General features: G+C 37.6%; 1 pseudogene; it reads right to left on the bottom strand.

Moving 5' to 3' along the window:
* Nucleotides 1–11,568: 11,568 nt before the first annotated feature.
* LOC126945784 (uncharacterized) lies at nt 11,569–13,274 on the bottom strand (annotated as a pseudogene).
* Between the last annotated feature and the right edge of the window lie 392 nt (nt 13,275–13,666).

Below are 13,666 nucleotides of genomic sequence, written 5' to 3'. Positions count from 1 at the left end.
TCCTTTTGCAGATTCTGAAAAAGGAGTGTTTTCAACCTGCTGAATCAAAACAAGGGATTAACTCTGTGAGATGAATACAGACTTCTGAAAGCAGTTTCACAGATACCTTCTTTCTAGTTTTTATCTGTAGATATTCAGTTTTTCTCCAAAGGCCTCAATGTCCTCCCAAATGTCCTTTCGCAGATTCTACAAAAACAGTGTTTCCACCATGCTGAATCAAAATAAATGTTTAATTCTGTGCAATTAATCCACACAACACAATGCAGTTTCAAAGATATCTTCTTTCCAGTATTTATCTGGGGATATTAGATTTTTCCCCATAGGGCTTAATGGGCTCTCAAATATCCCATCGCAGATTCTATGAAAAGAGTTTCCAACCTGGTGAATCAAAAGAGAGTTTTATCTTGGTCAGATAAATCCACACTTCACACAGCAGTTTCAACATAGCTTCATTCTAGTTTTTATCTGGGGATATTGTTTTCTCCATAGGCCCCAATGGACTCCCAAAAGTCCCTTCAGAAGCTGTACAAAAAGAGTGATTCCAAACTGCTGAATCAAAAGAAAGGTTTAACTCTGTAAGAGGAACCAGACATCACAAATCGCTTTCACAGATAGCTTCCAGCTAGTTTTTATCTGGGGATATTAGGTTTTTCTTTATATGCCTCAATGTGATCCCAAATGCCCCTTCACAAATTTTACAAAAAGAGAGTTTCCTACCTGTTAAAACAGAAGTAAGTTTTAACTCTGTGAGATGAATCCACACATCACCAAGCAGTTTCACAGACAGCTTCTTTCTAGTTTTTATCCGGGGATATTCAGTTTTTTCCTATAGGCCTCAATGGGCTCTCAAATCTCCCTTTGCACATTTTACAAAAAGAGTGAGTGCTTCCAACCTGTTGAATCAAAAGAGAAGTTTAACTCTGTGAGATGAATTCACACATCACAAAGCGATTTGAGAGATAGCAAGTTTCTAATTTTCATCTGGGGTTATTTTTTTTCCCCATAGGCCTCAATGGGCTCCCAAAGGTCCCCTCGCAGATTCTACAAAAAGAGTGTTTCCAACCTGCTGAATCAAAAGAAAGGTTTAACTCTGTGACATTAATCCACACATCACAAACGTTTTCATGGATACCCTCTTTCTACTTTTTATCGGGATATTCAGTTTTATTCCATAGGAATAAATGGGCTACAAAATATGCCTTAGCTGATTCTACAAAAAGAGTGTTTCCAACATGCTCAATCAAAAGAAAGGTTTAACTCTGTGACATGAATCCACACATCACAAACAGTTTCAGATAGGTTCTTTTCAGTTTTTACCTGGGGATATTAGCTTTTTCCCCTAGGCCTGAAATGTCTCCCAAGTGTCCCTTCGCAGATTCTACAAAAAAGAGTGTTTTAAACTTTTAAATGTTAAGAAAGGTTTAACTCTGTGAGATCAATCCAAACTTCAAAAAGCAGTTTTACAGATCACTTCTTTGTAGTTTTTATCTGGAGATATTCGGTTTTTCCCCATAGTCTCAATGGGTTCCAAAGTGTCTCTTAGCAGATTCTACACAGAGTGTTTACAAACTTCTGAATCAAAAGCAAAGTTAAACTTTTACAGATGAATTCACAGAACCCAAAACTGTTTCCCAGAAATCTCCTTTCTAGTTTTTATCTTGGGATATTCCATTTTTCCCCATTGGCCTAAATGGGCTCAAAAACATCTCTTTGCAGATTCCAGGAAAAGAATGTTTCCACCTTGATCAATCAAAAGAAAGGTTTAACTCTGTGAATTTAATCCACACATCACAACGTAGGTTCAAAGATAGCTTGTTTCTAGTTTTTATCTTGGGATATTTGGGTTTTCCCCATAGGCCATAAAGGGCTCCCAAGTGTCCCTTTGCAGATTCAACAGAAAGCATGTTTCCAACCAGCTGAATAAAAAACAAAAAAACACTTAACTCTGAAGTGAATCCACACATTTGTGGAGATATTCTGTTTTTCCCCATAGGCCACAGTGGGCTCTCAAATGTAACTTAGCAGATTCTACAAATAGTTTCCAACCTCCAGAATCAAAAGTTTGAATCTGTGAGATGAATCCACACATCACAAAGCAGTTTCACAGAGATTCTTTCTAGTTTTTATCTGGGGATACTCAGTTTTTCCCCATAGGCATCAAATGGCTCCCAAATGTTCCTCCTCTGACTCTACAAAAAGAGTGTTTCCAACGTGCTGAATCAAAACAAAGGTTTAACATTGTGAGAGAAATTCACATATCACGAAGCAGTTTCAACAATAGCTTTTTTCTAGTTTTTATCTGGGGGTATTTGGGTTTCCCCCACAGGTCTCAATGGGTTCCCAAATATCCCTTCACAGATTTTACAAAATAATGTTTCCAAGTAGCTGAATGAAATGACATTCTTCCTCTGTAAGTTGAATCCTCACATCACAAAGTTTCACAGATACCTTCTTTCTAGTGTATATCTAGGGATATTCAGTTTTTTTCCATAGGCCACTGTTAGCTCCCAAATGTCTTTTTGCAGATTCTACAATAAAAGTGTTCGCAAATTACCAAATGAAAAGAAAGGTTTAACTCTGTAAGATGAATCTACAAAACACAAAACAGTTTCACAGATAGCTTCTTTCCACTTTTTATCTGGGGATATTCAGTTTTTCTTCATAGGAGTCAATGGGCTCCCAAATGTTTCTTCACAGATTTTAGAAAAAGAACTTTTCCAAACTGCTGACTCAAAAGAAAGGTTTAACTCTGTGAGATGAATTGAAACATCAGAAAGCAGTTTCACAGATGGTTTCTCTCTAGTTTTAATCTGCAGATATTCATTTTTTTCCCAGAGGAAATATTCAGGAATATTTTGTATTTCCCCATAGGTCTCGTCCTTTTGCAGATTCTACAAAAAGAGAGTTTTCAACTTGCTGAATCAAAAGAAAGGTTTAAATCTGTGAAATGAATCCACACATCACAAAGCAGTTCCAGTGATAACTTCTTTCTAGTTTTTATCTGGGGATACTTGTTTTTTCCCCATAGGCCTCAATAGACTTTCAAATGTCCCTGTGCAGATACTACCAAAAAAATGTTTCCCCATAGGACTCAATGGGCTTTCAAATTTCCCTGTGCAGATACTAGAAAAAGAATGTTTCCAACATGAGGACTAAAAAGGAAATTCTAACTCTGTGAGATGAATCCACAAATCACAAAGCAGTTTCACAGATAGCTTCCTTCTAGTTTTTATGTGGGGATATAAGGTTTTCTCCCACTGGCCCCAAAGTGCTCCCAATTGTCCCTTTGGAGATTCTACAAAAAGAGTGTTTCCAACCAGATGAATCAAACAAAAGTGTTCACTCTGTGAGATAAATTTTCACATCACAAAGCAGTTTCACAGATAGGTTTTTTTCTAGTTTTTATCTGCAAATGTTCGGCTTTTCCCTATAGGCTTCAATGGATTCCAAATGTCCCTTCACAGATTCTATAAAAGGAGTTTTCCCAATATGCAGAATCAAAAGAAAGGTTGAACTCTGCGAGATGAATCCACACATAACAAAGCAGATTCACAGATAGCTTCTTTCTAGTTTTTAATAGAAGGATATTAGGTTTTTCCCCATTGGTCTCAATGGGCCCCCAAATGTCTTTTCACAGATTCTACAAAAAGAGTGTTTCCAATCTATTGAATCAAAAGAAAGGTTTACCTCTGTGAGAAGAATTCACACATCATCATGCACTTTCACATATAGCTTCTTTCTAGTTTTTATGTTCGGATATTCAGTGTTTCCCCCATAGGCTTCAAGTGGCTCCCAAATGTCTCTTGGTAGATTCTACAAAAATGTGCTTTTTACCTGATGAATAAAAAGAAAGATTTACATCTGTGAGATGATTCCACACATCACAAAGCTGTTTCACAGATAGCTTCTTTGTAGTTTTTATCTGGGGATATTTCATTTTTCCCCATAGGCCTCAATGGGCTTCCAAGTTTACCCTCACAGATTCTACAAAGTGCTTCCAAACTGCTGAGTCAAAAGAAAAATTTAACTCTGTGTGATGAATCCACACATCACAAAGCAGTTTCACAGATCACTTCTTTCTACTTTTTGTCTGGGGATATTTTGTTTTTCATCATTGGCCTCAATAGGCTCTCAAATGCCCCTTTGCAGATTCTACGAAAACAGTTTCCAACATGCTGAATCAAAAGAAAGGTTTAACTCTGTGAGATGAATCCACACATCACAAAGCAGTTTCACACGTAGTTTGTTTCCAGTTTTTATCTGGGCATATTCATTTTTTTTTTTCCATTGGCCACAATGGAGTCCCAAACATCCCTTCGCAGATTCTACAAAAAGCATGTTTCCATCCTGCTGAATTAAAAGAAAGGTTTAACTCTATGTGATGAAGCCACACCTCACAAAGCAGTTCCTCAGATAGTTTTTTTTCTCCTTTTTTCTGTGGGGATATTTGATTTTTCCCCATATGCAACGATGGGCTCCCAATGTCCCTTCACACATTCTACAAATAGAGTATTTCCAACCTGCTGATTCAAAAAAAAAGTTTTAACTCTATGAGATGAATCCATACATCACAAAGCAGTATCACAGATAGCATCTTTCTAGTTTTAATCTGGGGATATTCAGTTTTTTCCCCTAAGCCTCAATGTGCTTCCAAATATCCCTTGGTAGGTTCCACAAAAAAAGTGTTTTTAATCTACTGAGTGAAAAAAAATATTTACCTCTGTGGGGGGAATCCGCACATCACAAAGAAGTTTCACGGATAGCTTCTTTGTAGTTTTTATCTGGGAAATTTTGTTTTCCCGTATGCCTCAACGGGCTTCAAAGTTTCCCTTCGAAGATTATACAAAAAAGAGCTTTTCGAAACTTCTGAATCAAAAGAAAAATTTAACTGTGAAATAAATCAACACATCACCAAGCAGTTTAAAAGATAGCTTCTCTCTACTTTTTATCTGGGGACATTTTGTTTTTCATCATTGACCTCAATGGCCTGCCAAATGTCCCTTCGCAGATTCTACAAAAAGAGTGTTTCCGACATGCTGAATCGAAGGAACAGTTTAACTCCATGAGATGAATCTACACATCACAAGAAGTTTCACAGATAGCTCTTTCTAGTTTTTATCTGGGGATATTCTGCTTTTTCTACAGGTCACAATGGACTCCCAAATGTCCCTTCACAGATTCTACAAGAACTGTTTCAAACTTGTTGAAGCAAAATAAAGGGCTAACTCTCTGTGATGAATCCACACATTGTAAAGCAGTTTCTCAGATAGCTTTTTTCTAGTTTTTATCTTGGGATATTCAATATTCCCCATAGGCTACAATGGGCTGCAAATGTCCCTTCACACATTCTTTGATAGAGTATTTCCAAACTGCCAAATCAAAAAAACTTTTTAACTCTGAGTGATGAAAGCACATATCACCACACAGTTTCACTGATAGCTTCTTTCTAGTTTTTATCTGGGGATATTTGGTTATTCTGCATAGCCCTCAATGTCCTCCCAAATGTCCCTAGGTAGATTCTACAAAAAAAATGTTTTTAACCTGCTGAATGAAAAGAAAGTTTTACCTCTGTGAGTTCAATTCACACATCACAAAACAGTTTCACAAATAGCATAATTTTAGTTTTTATCTGGGGATATTTGGTTATTCTGCATAGCCCTCAATGTCCTCCCAAATGTCCCTAGGTAGATTCTACAAAAAAATGTTTTTAACCTGCTGAATGAAAAGAAAGTTTTACCTCTGTGAGTTCAATTCACACATCACAAAACAGTTTCACAGATAGCATCATTTTTGTTTTTATCTGGGGATATTTCGTTTTCCCCTTGGGCCTCAATGGGCTTCAAAGTGTCCTTTCAAAGATTCTACAAAAAGAGTGGTTCCAAACTACTGAATCAAAAGAGAAATTTAAATCTGTGAGATAAATCCACACATCACCAAGCCGTGGAAGACTCTCTGGAAAGAATGCTTCCAACGTGGTGAATTGAAATAATGGTTGAACTCTGTGAGATGAATCCATACATCACAAAGCAGTTTCACAGGTAGCTTCTGTCTAGTTTTTATCTGTGTATACTCAGTTTTCCCCCATATGCCACAATGGGCTCCCAAATGTCCCTTCACAGATTCCACAAAAAGAGTGTTTCCATCCTGCTGAATCAAAAGAAAGGTTTATGAATCTGCAATGAATCCACATATCACAAAACAGTTTCTCAGATAGCTTTTTTCTAGTTTTACTGTGGGTATATTCCATTTTTCCCCATAGGCCACAATGGGCTCCCAATGTCCCTTAACACATTCTACTAAAAGAGTGTTTCCAACCTGCTGAATCAAAAGAAAGTTTGAACTCTGTGAGATGAATCCAGACGTAACAATGCAGTTTCAATGATAATTTCTTTGTATTTTTTATCTGGGGATATTCACTTTTTGCTCAGATGCCTCACTAGTCTCCCAAGTGTTCCTTCGCAGATTCTCAAAAGGAGTTTTGCCAAACTGCTGAATCAAAAGAAAGGTTTAACTGTGAGATGAATTCATAGACCACAAAGAGGTTTCACAGATAGCTATTTTCTAGTTTTTATCTGGGGATATTCAGTTATGCCGCTTAGGTGTCAATGGGCTCCTAAATGTTTCTTTGCAGATTCTAGAAAAAGAGTTTTTCCAATATGTTGACTCAAAAAAATGATTTAGCTCTGTTAGATGAATTCAGACACCACAAAACAGTTTCACAAACAGCTTCTGTCAAGTTTATAGCTGGGGATATTATGTTTTTTACCGTATGCCCCAATGGGATCCCAAAGATGCCTTTGCAGTTTCTACAAAAAGAGTGCTTTGAAACAACTAAATCAAAAGAAAGCCTTAACTCTGTGAGATGAATCCACATATCACAAAGCAGTATCAGAGATAGCGTCTTTCTAGTTTTAATCTGTAGATATTCAATTTTTTCCCATAGGTCTCAATGTGCTCCCAAATGTCCCTTCACAGATTCTACAAAAAGAATTTTTTTAACCTGCTCAATCAAAAAAAAGGTTTAATTGTGTGAGATGAATCCACACATCATGAAGCAGTTTCACAGATAGCTTCTTTGTACGTTTTATCTGGGGATATTTGTTTTACCCCATAGACCTCAATGAGCTCCCAAATGTTCCTTCACAGTTTCTACAAAAAGAGTGTTTCCAAGCTGTTAAATCAAAAAAGTTTTAAATCTCTGAGATGAATCCACACATCACCAAACAGTTTCACAGATAGCTTCTTTCAAGTTTTTATCTGTGGATTCTGTTTTTCCCATAGGCCTCAAAGTGCTCCCATATATCCCTTCATAAATACTATGAAAAGAGTGTTTTCAATCTGCTGAATCAAAAGAAAGGTTTACTTCTGTATGATGGATCCACACATCACAAAACAGTTTCACAGATAGATTATTTCTAGTTTTTATTTGGGGATATTCTGTTTCTCCCCCTTAGGACTCAATGGGCCGCCAATGTCCCTTCGCAGATTATATGAAGAAAGTGTGTCCAACATGTTGAATCAAAATAGAAGTTTAACTCTGGGAGATGAAACCACATATCACAAACCACTTTCACCGACAGCTTCTTTCCTGTATTTATCTGAGGATATTCTGTTTTTTCCCATAGGACACAATGGGCTCCAAAGATCTTTTTGCAAGTTGTACAAAAAGTGTTTCCAACCAGCTGAATCAAAAGAAAGGCTTAACTCTGTGAGATGAACTACACATTACAAAGCAGTTTCTCATATAACTTCTTTGTAGTTTTTATCTGGAGATATTCTGTTTTTCCCCATAGGTCTCAATGAGCTCCCAAATCTCCCTTCACAGATTCCACAAAAAGGGTGTTTCCAAACTGCTGAATCAAAAGGAAGTTGTAACTCTGTGAGATGAATCCACACCTCACAAAGCAGTTTCACAGATAGCTTCTTTCAGTTTTTATCTGGGGATGTTTTGTTTTTTCCCATAGACAACAACAGTTTGCCAAATGTACCTTCACGGATTCCACAAAAAGCGTGTTTACAACCTGCTGAATCAAAAGAATGGTTTAACTCTGTGCAATGAAACCACACATCACAAAGCAGTTTCACAGATAGCTTCTATCTAGTTTTTAATCTGGGGATATTTGGTTTTCTCCTTAGGCCTTAATAGGATTTCAAGTATCCATTCATAGATTCTACAAAAAGAGTGTTTCAATCCTGCTGAATCAAAGGAGAATTTTAACACAGTTAGATGAATCCACACATCACAGAACAGTTTCATGGATAGCTTCTTTCTGGTTTTTATCTTCGGATAATTCATTTTTCTCCAAAGGACACAATGGACTCCCAAATGTCCCTTCACAAATTCTACAAAAAGAATGTTTCCAATGTGATGAATCAAAAGGAAGGTTGAATTCTGTAAGATGAATCCACACATTAGAAAGTGGTTTCTGAGATAGTTTCCTTTTATTTTTTATCTTAGGATATTCACTTTTACTCCATTGGCCTCAATGAGCTCCCAAATGTCCATTTGCAGAATGTACAAAAACAGTGTTTCCAAACTGCTGAATCAAAAGAAAGAATCAACTCTGTGAGTTGAATGTGCACATCACAGAACTGTTTGTTAGAAAGCTTCTTCCTAGTTTTGATTTTCTTTTTCACCATAGGCCTCAATGCGCTCCCATATGTCCTTTCACAGATTATACAAAAACATTGTTTCCAAACTGATGAATCAAAAGAAAGATTTAGCTCTGTGAGAGGAATGCAACATCACCAGGCAGTTTGACAGATAACTTCTTTCTTGTTTTATCTGGGGACATTCGTTTTTTTCCAATAGACCTAAATGGGCTCTCAAATGTCCTTTTGCATATTCTATTGAAAAAGTGTTTCCAACCTGGTGAATCAAAAGAGAGGGTTAACTCTGTGAGTTGAATCCATACATCACAAAGCAGTTTCACAGATATATTCTTCCTAATTTTTATCTGGCAATGTTCTTTTTTTTCCCCATAGTCCCCAACGGGCTGGCAAATGTGCTTTCACAGATTCTACAAAAAGAGCGTTTCAAATAGCTGAATCAAATGAGAGGCTTCACTCTGAGGGAGGAATTCACACATCACAAAACAGTTTCACAGACACCTTCTTTCAAGATTTTATGTGGAGATATTGGGTTTTTCCCCATTTGCTTCAATGCAATCCTAAATGTGCCTTTACAGATTCTACAGAGTGTTCCAAGCAGTTGAATCAAAACCAAACTTTATCTATGTGAGAGGAGTCCAACCATCACCAAGCAGTTTCAAGATAGCTTCGTTCTAGTTTTTACCTGGGATATTCAGTTTTTCCCTATGATCCTCAGTGGGCTCACAAATGTCCCTTTGCAAATTCTACAAAAGCAGTGTTCCTGTCCAATAAATCAAAACAAAGTTTTAACCCTGAAAGAAAAATGCACACATCAGAAAGTAGTTTTACAGATGGCTTGTTTCTAGTTTTTATCTGTGGATATTCCATTATTTCCCATAGACCTCAATGGACTCTCAAATGTCCCTTTGTAGATTCTAGAAAAAAAGTTTTTCCAAACCACTGAATCAAAAGAAAGGTTATACTCTGTGAGATGAATCCACAAATCGTGAAGCAGTTTCACAGATAGTTTCTTTCTAGTTTTTATCTGGGGATATTCGGTTTATACCCATAGGCCCCAATGGGCTCCAGAGTGTCCTTTCACATATTCTACAGAAAGTATGTTTCCAACCTGCTGAATCAAAAATAAGGTTTATCTCTCTGTGATGAATCTACACATAACAAAGCAGTTTCTCAGATAGCTTCTTTAGTGTTTTTATGTGGGGATATTCAATTTTCACCCACAGGTCACAATGGGCTTACAAATGTCCCTTTGCAGATTCTATGGAAAAAATGTTTCCAACCTGGTGAATCAAAAGAGAGGGCTAACTCTGTGAATTGAATCCATACATCACAAGGGACAAATGTCCCCATAGGCCCCAATGGGGAAAATATCCCAAATATCCCTTCACAGATTCTACAAAAACAACTGTTTTCAATCTGCTTAACCAAAAATATGTTTTAACTCTATGAGATGAGTCCACACATCACCAAGCAGTTTCACACACAGATTCTTTTAAGTTTTTTTATCTGGGGATATTCGATTTTCCCCATAGGCTTCCATATGCTCCCAAATGTCTTTTCGCAGATTCTACAAAGAGAGAGTCTCCAACTTGTTGAATCAAAATAAACGTTTAAATCTGTGAGATGAATCCACACATCACCAAGCAGTTAGACAGATGGCTTATTTCTAGTTTTTTACTGGGGATATTCAATTTTCCCCACAGGCCTCAATGGGCTCCCATGTGTCCCTTTCCAGATTCTACAAAAAGAGTGTTTCCAACCTGCTGAATCAAAAGAAAGGTTTAACTCTAGGAGATTAATCCACACGTTACAAATGAGTTTCACAGATAGCTTCTTTCTAGTTTATATATGGGGATATTCTGTTGTTTCTTATAAGCCTCAATGGGCTCCCAAATGTCCTTTTGCAGTTGTACGAAAAGAGTGTTTCGAACCTGGTGAATCACAGAGAGGTTTAACTCTGTGAGATGAATCTGCACATCACAAAGAAGTTTCACAGATAGCTTATTTCTAGTTTTCATCTGGGGATATTTGGTTTTTCCAAATAGGCATTGATGGGCTCCTTAATGTCCCTGTTCAGATTTTACAAAAAGAGTATTTTTCAATCTGCTGAATCAAAAGAAAGGTTTATCTCTGTGAGATGAATCCACACATCCCCAAGCAGTTTCACAGATAGTGGCTTCCTAGTTTTTATCTGGGTATATACAGTTTTTTGCCATAGGCCTCAATGCACTCCCAAATGTCCCTTCAGATATTCTAAAAAAAGAATGTTTCCAACCTGGTGAATCAAAAGAGAGGTTTAACTGTGTGAGATGAATCCACACATTAACAACCAGTTTTACAGATAACTTTAGTTCGTATCCAGGGATTTTCCTTTTTTTGCTTAGGCCTCAATGGACTACCAAATCTCCTTATGCAGATTATACAAAAAGAATGTTTCCAACCTGCTGAATCAAAAGAAAAGTTTAACTCTGTGAAATAAATCCACACATCACAGAGCAGTTTAAGAGATGGCTTCTTTCTAGTTTTTCTTTCGTGATACTCAGTTTTTCTTCTTAGGCCTCAAAGGGCTCCCAAATATCCCTTCACAGATCCTACAAAAAGAGTGTTTCCAACCTGGTGAATCAAAGGACAGGTTTAACTCTGAGAGTTGAATCCACACATCACCAAGCAGTTTCACAGAAGGCTTCTTTCTAATTTTTATCTGGGGATATTTGGTTTGGTTTTTCCTCATAAGCATATATGTGCTACCAAATGTCACTTTGCAGATTCTACAAAAATAGCATTTTCAATCTGCTGAATCAAAAGTAAGGTGTAACTCTGTGAGACGAACCCACACGTCACCAAGTAGTTTCACAGATCGCTTCTTTCTAGTTTTTATCTGGAAATGTTCTATATTTCCCCATAAGCCACAATGGGCTCCCACATATATCTTCAGATTCTAGAAAAACAGTGTTTTTAACCTGCTGAATCAAAAAAATAAAAGTTTAACTGTGTAAGATGAATCCACATATCACCAAGCAGTGTCACAGATAGCCTCTTTCAGGTTTTTCTATGGGGATATTCAGTTTTTCCCCATAGACCACAATGGGCTTCCAAAAGTCTCTTCACAGATACCTCAACTAAAGTGTTTCCAACCTCCTGAATAGACAGAAATTTTTAACTCTGTGAGATGAATCCACAAATCACCTAGCAGTTTCACAGATACTTTCTTTCTGGTTTTTAGCTGAAGATAGTCAGTTTTTACTTCTAAGCATCAATTGGCTAAAAATTTTTCCCTTAGCAGGTTATGCAAAAAGAGTGTATCCAGCCTGTTGAATCAATAGAAATGTTTAAGACTCTGAGAATAATCCACACATCACCAAGCAGTTTCACAGATGGCTTCTTTCTCGTTTTTATCTGGGAGTATTCAGTTTTCCCCACAGGCCTCAGCGGGTTCCCAAATGTTACTTTGCAGTTTCTACAAAATGAGTGTTTCCAACCTGCTGAAGGAAAGACGTTTATCTCTGTGACACGAATCCACACATCAGCAAGTAGTTTCACAGAGAGTTTCTCTCTAGTTTCTATCTTCAGAAATTCATTTCTTTCCCATAGGTCCAATAAGTTCCCAAATGTCTCTTTGCAGATTCTACAAAAAGTGTGTTTCCAGCCTGCTGAATCAAAATAAAGATTTAACTCTGTAAGATGAATCCACAAATAACAAAGAAGTTTCATAGATAACCTCTTTCTACTTTTTATCTAGGAAAATTTGGTTTTTCCCCATAGGCCTCAATGGGCTCCCAATTGCCCCTTGCAGATTCTACAAAAACAGTGTTTCTACCATGCTGAATCAAAAGAAAGGTTTACATCTTTGAGATGAATCCACACATCACTGAAGGCGTGGCCTGCCCCTCCACAACTGTGGGTATATCTCGTCAGGTGGGACAAGAGACAGAAAAGAAATGAGACACCCAGACAAAGTATAGAGAAACAACAGTGGTCCCAGGAGACCAGCAGTCAGCATACCAAGAAACTGCACCAGCACCGGTCTCTGAGTTCCTTCAGTTTTTATTATTATTTTCACTATCTCAGCAAGAAGAATGTGGTAGGACAGCAGGGTGATAACAGGGATAAGGTCAGCAAGAAAACATAGGAGCAAAAGAGTCTGTGTCATAATTAATTTCAAGGGGAGGTTCTATGCTTGGATGTGCACATAGGCCAGATTTGTGCTTCTCTCCACCCATACATCTCCGTGGAGTAAAGAATAACAAAGCAGCATTGCTGCCAACATGTCTCATATCCCACCATAGGGCAGCTTTTCTCCTATCTCAGAATTGAACAAATGTACAATCGGGTTTTATACCAAGTCTTTCAGTTCTCAGGGCAGGCAGGAGACAGTGGCCTTCCTCTATCTCAACTGCAAGAGGCTTTCCTCTTTTACTAATCCACCTTAGCACAGACCCTTCACGGGTGTCGGGCTGGGGGACAGTCAGGTCTTTCTCATCCTTTGAGGCCATATTTCAGACTAACACGTGGTGAGAAACCTTGGAAAATACCCGGCTTTCCAGGGCAGAAGTTCCTGTGGCTTTCTGCAGTGCATTGTGCCCCTGGTTTATCGAGACTAGAGAATGACGACGACTTTTACCAAGCATACTTCTTGTAAATATTTTGTTAACAAGACACATCCTGTATGGCCCTAGATCCCTTAAACCTTGATTCCATACAACACATGTTTTTGTGAGCTCAAAGTTGGGGCAAAGAGGTTGGGGTTAGAGATTAACAGCATCTCAGGGTAAAGCAATTGTTCAGGGTACAGGTCAAAATGAAATTTCTTATATCCTCCCTTTCTACATAGACACAGTAACAGTCTGATCTCTATTTCTTTTCCCTACACATCACCAAGCAGTATCAAAGATAACTTATGTATGGTTTTAATCTGGGGATATTCAATTTTTCCCCATAGTCTCAATGGGTTTTCAAATGTTCCTTTGCAGATTCTACAAAAGGATGTTTCCAACCTGATGAATCAAATAAAGTTTTAATTCTGTGAGATTACTCCCCACATCTGAAAGCAATT

Source organism: Macaca thibetana, chromosome X (assembly GCF_024542745.1).
Source record: "Macaca thibetana thibetana isolate TM-01 chromosome X, ASM2454274v1, whole genome shotgun sequence".
NCBI classification, from domain to species: domain Eukaryota; kingdom Metazoa; phylum Chordata; class Mammalia; order Primates; family Cercopithecidae; genus Macaca; species Macaca thibetana.
The sequence above is the reverse complement of the archived record's forward strand: the minus strand, read 5'-3'. Positions and strand labels throughout refer to the sequence as shown.